Source organism: Lynx canadensis, chromosome X (assembly GCF_007474595.2).
Source record: "Lynx canadensis isolate LIC74 chromosome X, mLynCan4.pri.v2, whole genome shotgun sequence".
NCBI classification, from domain to species: Eukaryota; Metazoa; Chordata; class Mammalia; order Carnivora; family Felidae; genus Lynx; species Lynx canadensis.
Genome location: NC_044321.2, coordinates 109,632,538 through 109,644,332, shown reverse-complemented (window position 1 = coordinate 109,644,332; position 11,795 = coordinate 109,632,538).

Genomic DNA, 11,795 nt, shown 5'->3' with positions numbered 1-11,795 from the left:
GCTGCATGATACAGTCATTAGAGGGACCATTGAATTTGACCTGGCTCCCAGAGGCTCTGCAAAAGGAGGAGAATTACACCAAATGGTCACAAGGTCTCTCCCTCTGTCTCTCTCTCCCTCTTCCTCCCCCCCCCACCCTGCCCCGCCAATTTCACAAACTCCTCCCTACTAAAAACAATCTACAAAAGTGATCAATTTCTTAAAATTGAAAGGAGACATGTATTCTCCAGAGGGGCACCTGGCGGGCTCAGTTGGTACAGCATGCGACTCTTAATCTCAGGGGTTGTGGGTTTCAGCCGCTTGTTCTGTGTAGAGATTACTTAAAAATAAAATCTTTAGGGGCGCCTGGGTGGCGCAGTCGGTTAAGCGTCCGACTTCAGCCAGGTCACGATCTCGCGGTCCGGGAGTTCGAGCCCCGCGTCGGGCTCTGGGCTGATGGCTCAGAGCCTGGAGCCTGTTTGCGATTCTGTGTCTCCCTCTCTCTCTGCCCCTCCCCTGTTCATGCTCTGTCTCTCTCTGTCCCAAAAATAAATAAACGTTGAAAAAAAAATTTTTTTTTAAAAATAAATAAAATAAAATCTTAAAAAAAAAAGTAGGTTTCTAAAGTATGTAATTCTAATAGAAAGATTGTCAAATAAACCCCCCACCTTTGGACCAGGCTTCAGGCTGAGACCAGGAACTTAAGTGTTTCTCCAGAGTTCATTTCATTCTGGAATGATTTAGTCACTACATGACACGTGGTCACTACTGTTTTTAGCTATTGCCCCGGTCAGGACCCTGCTTATAACAATACTTTCTTTCACCCTGGACAAGAAAAAGTCCATTCTAGACAAGAGACCAAATTAGTACACATTTTCATCCTGCTGTCCTTGAAGATTTCTCCTCTCACCAGCAATGTAGGAGAGGTGCAAATAGCCTGCATCCTTGCCAGCATTTTGATAGTATCAGTTTTGTTTTTGCTTTGTTTCTATTTGAACCATCCCGATCCGGTATGCGGTGGTATCTCACTGTGGCTTTAATTTGCATTTCCCTCATGACTAATGGGGTCAAGCATCTTTTCATATGCGTATTTACCAGCATTATGCCTGACACATAATAATTGCTACCTGCCAAGATTTCAGGTGGTTTCTACCCTCTTCTTCCCAAATGTGCGATTTTTAACAGAGGCCATCAAGAGACCAGATCTCACCTCCCCGCTGAGGGTTTTAAGTAGCTGTCACGTGCTGTAGGAGGAAGGCCTTGGGGAGCCAGGGAGACAAAGGGGTGTCTCTGGGAAGTTCTCAAACACCACACCTTGTAAGGGAGCACAGACTGCTGGTAGTAAGAACTGTCCTAATTCTAAAAGTTCTTTTCAGTACTAAAAGTTCTTCCCAATTCTAGCTTCTCTGGATTAAACACACACACACACACACACACACACACACACACGCACACACGCACACACGCGCGCACAGTTTTCTCTTTTTAATTAAACAGTTGTTTCCGTCAGCTGGATTGGAAGGTGGCTTGTAACCAGAACTGCCCATGCCGGGCTGGCTGCGTTATTACAGTTACGATTCATATCAAATGAGATGAGAACATTTACTATCTTTACAGCCTCCCTTCACACTCCGAAATCAAGTCTCTATAGTTTCTCATTTCTTTTGCTGTTTAACAAGAAAAAAGCAACTTGATTCTTGAAGCCTGGAACCTGATTACATTTTGACTCACTCAATATTTATTGAGTATCTAAAACATGCTAAAACTAGGCTAGACAGCTGGGGGGGGGGGATTTCATGAAATATGGACCTAATCTCAACCCCAGGAGGGCAACCTGTGGTCGGTATACCTTGGGCTTATTTCAGGAAACAGCGGAAAATTCTGCTGGTCGTCCACGCTTGGTACATGGGGCCGAGGCATGAGGCAAGGCTCCTTAAAAAAAAAAAAGTAGGCCTTTTTCTTTTTTTGATGACCCTTTGAACAAAGTTTCCTTTAGTCCCCGACTCACTTCCTCATTGTAACAGCATTCTGTGCTTGTGTTTAACTATTTCCTGTTCACATTTTCCAAACGGCCTTGTTTCTTATTCTCTGCCTTATCAAGAACTACAGGGAGACAGCATAAAATGTTATATAAGCCTTAGCCTGTATTCTTAGCCTAAAGAACCTAAAGAAGTCAAAAGGGTGGGGAGAGGTGGGGCAAGAGTAACATTACTATTGTGAATATTTTGTTCAACTTACGGAACTATGTACCTAACAGATGAGAGATCGATGACAGATAGATGCTCTTGTTTAAGGGAGCTCTCCACCTAATCGATAATTTAATGGAAGTTGGACGAGATTATATTTGACAGCAAACACTGGAAGGATGTCCATCCCTTCCAGTGAATAATTCTGTGCATGCTTGTGTATTACTGAAGAGAACTTCATGTGAGCGAGGAAGGTTTGAATCACTTACCTACACAGTCAGTTCTTAATTATCCATGTTAACAAAGGGAAGCAATTGCTCTGATAAGCTGAAACAACATAATCAAAAATTCTTCTCCTTAATTAGTCACCTGTCCTCCTACAGTCTGTCTCCCCCTCCGCCCGCGCCCAGCAAATGTTTTTTGTTGTGAACCAGGGAAAATGTTTTCCCGGGGTAATCTCTCCCCCTACAGGCAACTAGCCTACCAAACTGGTCGATCAGTTCCCCGAGGAGAGGCTCCTACACTCGTTTCGGGCGGGGTCGGTGGGGGGCTGGCGAGGAGCGACTCTTCCTCTAGCTGGAAATGGGCACGTCCACTGGCCAGCGTGCACCCGCGCACCTCCTGCTTCCGGTACTGGCGCATCCGGGAGGCCAAGGGAGGAGGCGGGACCGGGTAGTGATCTAGGGCTGGGAAAGTCAGGGGGAGCTGTGGGACTCTGGGTAAACTGCTCCCTGAGCCTCAGCTTACTTAGTTGTGAATGGGGATCACAATGAATACCTCATTGACCTTTTGTCAGACGTGAATGAGATAATGCAAAGCCCCTGGTGACGTCAGCCATTTTATCATTATCATTATCATTATTATTGACTGTGCCAAGAACAATTATTACAAGAGTAAATGGATCCCCTCAACTAGGAGCTGTGAGCTTGCTGCAGGTGATTTATTATAATCGTACTAAAAACTTCTGATTGTTGAAAACACATTCTAGCAGATGCAGGTTACCCCGCAATAACCCTTGCTTTCATTCTCATTCTGATAACCCTGGCCGGCAGAGGAAAAGGTAAGATTACACCTGGTGCCCTGGGAGCCCCGGGCACGCCCCCAAGGGTGGGAATGTCTCTCCGGAAATTGAGATTCCCTCGCTGGGAGCCTCAGGGGGTCCCGATGAGCACTTCATTCAGCACGGAGCACCCTGTAGGGCTTAAAGCTCCGGGAAGCGGGTAAGCGTCCGCTCCTCCCGGTTTCCGGTCAGACCACCCTCTCTTCCCCACCGGAATTACTCAGGCTTCCTTTAAATTTGTAAATATCGTTCATTACATCTCCAAACCTTGCTCCCGGCCTGGGAGCTATTCCCTTCGGAAGGTGATTTTGCAAATAATGTAACCTCATCCATTCTGGGTGGACTTTATCAGACCAGCTTTCGGAATTCTGGGACCCGTCTACTGTCACCGCTGCCTACGTTAACTACCTGTATGACCTTGGTCAAAACACTGGTCCTCTGTACTATGAAATGGGTTGCCCTAGAAATTCTCTGAGGCTGGTTCCTTCCTGCTGAGACCTTCCAGGGTTCTAGGATTCCAGTCGGGTAGGGGAGAGCGTGGAAAAGGACACGCACAGGCACAATTTGAAGGAGGCCCGAGATGGCTCACGTGTACTTAATAATACGGCCCAGAGAAGCTGTTCTCCTAACCTCATTTTAGGCAAAGGGAGAGATTGGCCTGCAGAAACATCGCGAGATTTAACGTATCTGTGAAATCCCATATATTATCTGATCACTAACATGATTTCTGGTACTTTTTCCCTAGGCCTCCACAGAGGGACCAGACCTTGCCCAGAGGCCATGCTCCCTTCCCTCACTAGGTGGCAGCAACACTTAGCTTTGCCCAATAGAAAAAGGGTCCGTTGTCCCTTGTATGACTAGCTCAATCATATAATGTTTGATTGGGGAGCATCCCCACGCCTTTCGTTTCGATTTCTGTTTGTATTTTCCTGAACAGCTAGTAATTGAAAATAATGGGACCGATTTCAGGAGGAAAGCCAGAAAAGAACCAAAGCGGTAACTGAGTAGGACCCTTTAATTTGTACAGGGTGAAACAGCTCTGGCCAAGGTCATACAGGTAGGTGAAGTGGCAGACTAGGAACTAGAACTCCGGTCACTTAAGTCTCAATCCCAATCTCTTCCACGCTCCTTCTTTGGGGAGGTAAATATGCCCAATGGTTTCATTTAGCAACTGTACGCCCTGAGGCAGATTGGTGAACCTGTCTGGACCTGGAAGGAGTTCCTCATCTGTAATAAGGCCGTAATAATAGTATCTACTGCCTAGGATTTTACAAGAATTAGGGACCAGGAGTGCCTGGCTGCCTCAGTTGGTGGAGCGTGTGGCCGTTGATCTCAGGGTTGTGAGTTGAAGCCACAAATTGGGTGTAGAGATTACATAAGGAAGTTTTTTAAAAAGGAATTACAGACCATGTGTGGAAGGGACAGAGAAGCACGTCACACTCAGGGAGATGTATCACAGGCAGGTGTGTCACACACAGGTATGCCTGAAGACATTTGGTTCCACAATTTCCCACAGCGGAGCCTGATACAACACACTATGTACACAGTTTTCCTTCTCCCCACACAGGGCAGTGCATGCATTAAAAAAAAAATTAATGTTTATTTTTGAGTGGGAGAGAGACAGAGCATGAGTGGCGGAGGGGCAGAGAGAGAGGGAGACACAGAATCCGAAGCAGGCTCCAGGCTCCGAGCTGTCAGCACAGAGCCCGACGCGGGGCTCGAACTCACAAACCGCGAGATCATGACCTGAGCCGAAGTCGGACGCTTCACCGACTGGACTGAGCCACCCAGGCGCCCCAGCGCATGCATTTTTTACCATAAAGCAATAAAGCTAGCCTCAGGAAATCAGGAATGGGAGAGGATATTCAAGGCCTCTTTCAAAGCTAACCGTCTCCCAACAGTCTCTGATTCCGGTATGGAGGTGAACTGTGCCTAACTCCAGTCTCTCCCATAGGGAAAGAAGGATGAGGCGGCTGCTGCTTCGGTTATTACCTTCACCTCCATCACTCACCCGCTTCGGTAAGACAACGGTAAGACCTGCGCCAGTGGCGCAGGGGCTTGCTCACAAGACGAATCTCTGAGTACCACACCCAATCTAGTTCATCCGACTCCATTTGAAACATGCAGAAGACTATCAGATCCGAGGACATCAACACAGGTAAGCCTCAACTTTCTCCTTCCAGCGCCATTGATTGGGGGTGAGAACACTGCATTTGTAAATATAGTGAAATTGTTCTTAGGATACACACTATTGAGTCTCTCCAGAGAGCCTAGGGCTGGGCTGGGTCATGTGTGGCCTGTTAGAGTCCTAGAGAGTGACTGGAGCTAAATTAAATCCAAACGATGATAATGCCTGACGTTGATAAAGTGTCTACACGTTTATACAATGTTTTGTCTACTCTTCACAAAGCACTTTGGGATTGTGGTCTCATTTGATCCTGGAGACAACACTGGAGTCAGCGTGGCAGATAAGTTACCATATCATAAATGAGAGTATGAGAGGCAGGACAAGATCAAGCACAAAGATCATTGAAATCAAACACACACGAATTCATATCGCTGTGTGCCTCTGGGCAAGATAAAAATATTTCTTTTTTTTTTTAAGATAAAAATATTTCTAAGCCCCAACTTCCTCATCCACAAAATGGGGATGATAACAGTGTCCACTTCAAGGGTTGTTGTGCGGATTAAATTTTTTTTTTTCAACGTTTATTTATTTTTGGGACAGAGAGAGACAGAGCATGAACGGGGGAGGGGCAGAGAGAGGGAGACACAGAATCAGAAACAGGCTCCAGGCTCTGAGCCATCAGCCCAGAGCCCGACGCGGGGCTCGAACTCACGGACCGCGAGATCGTGACCTGGCTGAAGTCGGACGCTCAACCGACTGCGCCACCCAGGCGCCCCTGTTGTGCGGATTAAATGAGATGATGCATGATGCACGGAGGCAAAGGGTCTTGAGTCAAAAATGTCCCTTATCTTTCTTCAATCAGCGACAGTTTGTTGGCGACAGAAATCAGAACAGGCACCCCAAGCCCAGTGGGCCAAATGTTCAAATTCAAGCACGCAGACACATAGATCTACAGTTAGATTTTTCTTTGTGAAATGGCAGGCTTTTCATCAAAGCCCAAATCGCCTTTTTGTTCATGATGGGAAATTCACAAGTGAATCCCCAGCATTTTATTTGGTGAAGTGCTTGGGACAGTCACACCCCATGTGAGGCTTTGTTAGATTTTAACACAGAAACTGTTCATCCTGTTCTGTATTGTCATGGTCACTTCTGCTCCAAGACACTGAGTAGGAGGAGGAAGTCAGAAAAGGGCCGGGAAAGGACTAACACTGGCAAGGGGTGGGAGAGGAAGTTTCAGGCAAGAGTCCCAAGTTCCTCTTCTATGCCTCGACAGAACACTTAAACACTTATTTTCCCAATGATATAGCCTCTCATCACTGGGGACACACAAACACAGTCAACTGGTGGTATTTCTCTGGAAAGCAATCTGGTTTGAGAGCTCTTTCTGTGTTTCCTTCCATTTTTGAGAACATATTCCAAGGAAACCACCCCAAAAGGGGCGTGAGGGTGGGAGGGTGGTAAGCTATGGAAGATTTTCCAAGCCCCACTGTTTATAATGGTGACACACTGAAAACAACCCACATGTTCAATAATGGGGCAAAGTATCTAAAAAAGAGGTAGAGTCTACTGACCAGATGGAATGTTGTTTGGGCAGTAAAGGGGTAAGTACTGGGTCTGTGTTAAGTGAAAAAAGGAGATGACAATGTGGTATAGACACAAATGTTACAACTATGTAAACCTGAAGTATAACATGGACGTGAATATAAAGGAAGGAAAATGTTTAGTGGCTAGAACGTGTTCATTCAGTTGTGTATAGCTCTTGCCACTTTATAGACCTTGTCTGGTTTGATCTTCATGGCAACTAATCATCTTGTCAATTTCCACACACAACAATGCCCCGCCCCGTGCCAGGATTCTCATCCGGATTGTGTTATGATGGCATTTTTTTAAATTACTGTTTTCGAAGTTTATTTTGAGAGAGACAAAGACAGTGCAAGTGGGGGAGGGGCAGAGAGAGAGGAGGGAGAGAGAATCCCAAGCAGGCTCTGCGCTGCCAGCCTCAGGCTGTGAGATCATCGCCTGAGCCGAAACCAAGAGTTGCATGCTTAACCAACTGAGCCAACCAGGTGCCCCCTTTTTTATTACTTTTTAAATGTCTGTTTTCTTTTCTTTATTTTTGGGAGAGAGAGAACACATGCGCACATGCAGGGAAGGAGCAGAGCGGAGAGAGAGATTCCCAAGCAGGCTCAAACTCTCAGCCCAGACCCCGTGAACCGTGAGATCATGACCTGAGTGGAAATCAGGAGTCAGATGCTCAACCAACTGAGCCAGCCAGGCACCCCGGAAGCTAAGTTTTAAATCTCACCCTCTCAACATCGAGTGTCTTTGAGCTCTCAAATAAGTCACAGTTTTGAGTTTTTCTCTTTCTGGTGCTTCTGAGAATCCCAGCTCAGCATATGCTCACTCCAAAGTATTCCTTAGCTTGTTTTGAAAGGTATGGTGCAAAATGCCACTGGAGAAAAATATAACTGACTTTTCCTATTTTAAAACAATACACAATTCAAAATATTATGTTACTATCATTCATAGTTCCATGAATTTTGGAGACCATACTGAAAGTGCTTCCTTTCTACCACACCCAGAGAATTGGCAGAGATGACGGGGAGTGGGAAATGTACTGAGAAAGAATTTGGAAGCATGCACAGATAGTGTAAGTGAAAAATGTTGAAATTCTGTGCTGTGACATCCCCAAGGCTGAAGGGAAACTTGAATCTGCTTTGGTTTCAGTTAGCGTTCAAACAACCTTATGGTGGAGGAACTATGTCCCCTAAGTGCGAGCTGTCCTTCGGGGCTGGGTGGAGTGCAGTGTTGAACCACATGACCTGGGTTAGCCCCAACAGACCTGAGGTTCTTCAAGGCCCTTGTCTTTCTCCTAAGAGAACTGTTCTCTTCAGGGCACCTGGGCGGTTCAGTTGGTTAAGCATCTGACTCTTTTTTTTTTTTTTTTTAATGCGGTACCTATTTTTTTAAGTTTATTTTGAGAGAGAGAGAGAACACGCTGGGGGTGAGATCAAGCCCCGTGTCAGGCTCTACATTGACAGCGCTGAGCCTGCTTGGGATTCTCTCTCTCCCTCTCTCTTTGCCCCTCCCCCACCCACGCTTTTCCTCTCTCTCAAAATAAATATTAAGAAAAAAAAGAGAGAACATTTTCTTCTTGCAAGATCTAATAAGGCCGTGTCCATTTGCAAGAAATGAGGAGAGTGCGAGGATCCTACTGGCTACAATCTATGTTTGGGCTATAGCTACTCCTGCCTTGTGCCTTCTCTAGGAGGACATGTGCCTGCAGGCAGGGGACAGGGTCTGTGACTGCAAGAGGGAACAGACCCTACCCTGTCCCCTTCTGAAACAGGCCTTCTCCTCCCGTACAGCAGGGGGAAGCAGAGAAGAAAGGAGGGTGGGGAGCAGCGACACAAAGCCTAGTGATTCTGTGAGGCTTCAGTATTCTGGTTTACGAGATTTCAAGTGTATGAATGATTCCTGTGTTCGTCTCCCCCCAAACAAGCCTCTTTGTTAGACAGTTAAGCACAATTATTATTCTTTGCATGAAAACTTGATCTCTTGTCTCTGACTGCAAACCCCTCTTCCAGCATCTGAGCTCCAAAATGCTTATTCTCTTGGTCTCCTCGTCTTTATTATCCTATCACCTTGTGAAACATCTCTAGCCCTCTGGCCACAAACGAAAACTTATATAATGACAGCATTTCTCCCAGCACCAATTTTCTTCAAATGAAGAAAGCGTCGAATTACCTATTCCAATCTGCACCGTGTGCTACATTATCATTGTTAATAGCATTCGGCATTTTAGGGGATGATTCTACTGGCCTCATGGCGTAATTGGCAAGCATAAGTGAGACAGTGTGAAAAAAAGCATGTAACTCAGTGTATATGGAGAATGGAACCTGATCCTTTATATCAACAAAACAGGTTTTTTTAATAGGTAGTATTTTCTTTTATTTTTTTAACGTTTATTAATTTTTGAGAGACAGAGTGTAAGTGGAGGAGGGGCAGAGAGAGAGGGAGACACAGAATCCGAAGCAGGCTCCAGGCTCCGAGCTGTCGGCACAGAGCCCGACATGGGGCTCGAACTTGCCGCGAGATCATGACCTGAGCTGAGGCTGGACCCTTAACTGATTGAGCCACCCAGGCGCCCCATCAACAAAACAGTTTTAAGCAACTGTTATTATGCTCATTTTACAGACGAGGAAACTTAGGGTCAGTATCGAATAGCAATTAAGTGGCGGGACTGGGACCCAGGCCACCACACCATAATGGGTAAAGGGGAATGTTTGGGGACTCAACAAGTTAGCCAATCTGTTACTCTCCTAGCCAGTCAGTTACTAAATTTTGAAAGCTTATATAATGACAGCATTTCTCCCAGCACCAATTTTCTTCAAATGTCATTTCCTCCTTCTATAAACAGGCTGCGCACATCCCTGACTCACATTTGAACAAAGTCATTTCACATTTTGAATTTTCTTTCCCCTGCAGTCAGCCCTATGGCAATGCCACAGGCCTGGGGCCAAATGCCAGCTCATAGTGGAGGATGTGTGAATGCCATAGGCGAAGAAAATAGCATGAGACTAACTGACAGTGGTCCCCAAAGTGCAGTCTTACCCAGAGTTTCCCCAGCAGGCTGTGGATTAAGATATAAATGACATATGGAGATGTCAGGCCTGCTGTGGCCCATGTTCCTGTCAAGTGCGCACACTGGGTCATTTTTAATCATGCAAACGCCGCCGAGCAGGCTTCCCAAATATTTCTACAGAACTAAAATTGAAATCAGTGTTTTATTTGTCACACCTTCCTTCTGAAGTCAGACTCATCTGCAGTATCCCACTGTACACACATCCAGAAGGAACCAGAATTTGGCACACACACCCTCCTCCTCCCAGAAAAAAAGAACTGGTTAGTTCCAGGAGACTGAACAGTTCCTCCTGGGTATGTTTCAGTTGAATTAATCATCCCCAGGCATAATAATAAATATCACCACCACCAACACAAACCCGCTACGGAACACCGTGCGGAGTTCTGAGGATAACACGCGTGAAAATTTACCATCCGATAAATAGCAACCGTTTATGCAGCCAGGTGGTAAGAGCTGCTTCTTCCAGGAAGCCTCTCGGGTTACGCTGCTGCTTGGTCACTTCCCCCATTCCCACGCCCACCCCCAGATTCAAATAGCAATTGGGATCTTGCTACTCTTCTTCCCTTGGTGTACGCTGCCACGCACTGTTTTTAGCGGCCCTCACTTGCTCTGGCTCCTCGAACCTCTCTGGAAAGCTCCAGAACTCTGGACTCAGTTTATCCTGAACTTGAATCCTGCCTCTGTGTGGTGGGGAGGAGTAAAGCGGCACGCAGGAACCAAGGCCTTTGCCTGGTTTTGCGCCCACAGAAAAGCATTCCCGGAGGAGGTAATGAAAATTGAGTCAGAGAGGGGCCAACTCGTTGGCCCCCTCGCAAAAATCATGGTTGTTCAACATCTTTTAAGCATGCCTTTGCCAATGTGGCCGTATCGCAATCTATTTCCCTCCCATCTCCCTTTTCCGTTTCATTGGGAGGATATGGGTCAAATTCCAGCTGGATTACATAATGGTTCCCAGCACCCCATCAGCAACGCTCACTTCTTTTTCTTCCAAAAGACGATTGGGACAGTCTTTCACGTGTGTGCAGAGAAAAGCGCATTAGGTGGGGTTCCAGCTGTGGGAATGTGAGTCAAAATGAGGGACTAAAGTTCGTGGCCTTGACAGTCACTCCTAGCTCTCACCTTCTGTGATTGTCTCAGTAATATCTAGAATCTGAAGAAAAGCAAAACCAAGGGTATGTGTCTTTCACGAGAGCAGAGATCTATCGTCTATTTTCCCACCGGTCTCAGGAATAACCTGTGCTTTTTCTCTTCTCCGCCCATCCACCCCAAGAGTCTTATCTGAAAACACTCCTCTGGGGCCCGGAGGAGCTGGATATTGGGCCAATCTGACTGTGGGAAGTTTTGCTCTGTGTTGCTGAGTCCTTCACCCTGGCCGCACACAGGGATGAGAACCCATTGGCAAAACTTGCTGAGGCTCTTGGCTGCCCAAGTGTGCATTCCTCTAGACCCACGTGCCCTGGGGAGTGTACACACAGGTCCCCTTGTACTCTGGGGCCCTTTTTTTCTTTCCTGAAAGTACACATTCTCTAAATAGATCTGCCAGTTGGCCCTGAAGGAACAATGGAGTTTATAGTGCAGGCTTTCGACTACAACTGTATCAGCCCATTGACAAACAATTAAGTTTTGCAAGAGGAAATTCTTTTTTTCTTTAGATTTTTAAAATTTTAATTTTTTTTAACGTTTATTTATTTTTGAGACAGAGAGAGACACAGCATGAACGGGGGAGGGGCAGAGAGAGAGGGAGACACAGAATCGGAAGCAGGCTCCAGGCTCTGAGCCGTCAGCCCAGAGCCCGAC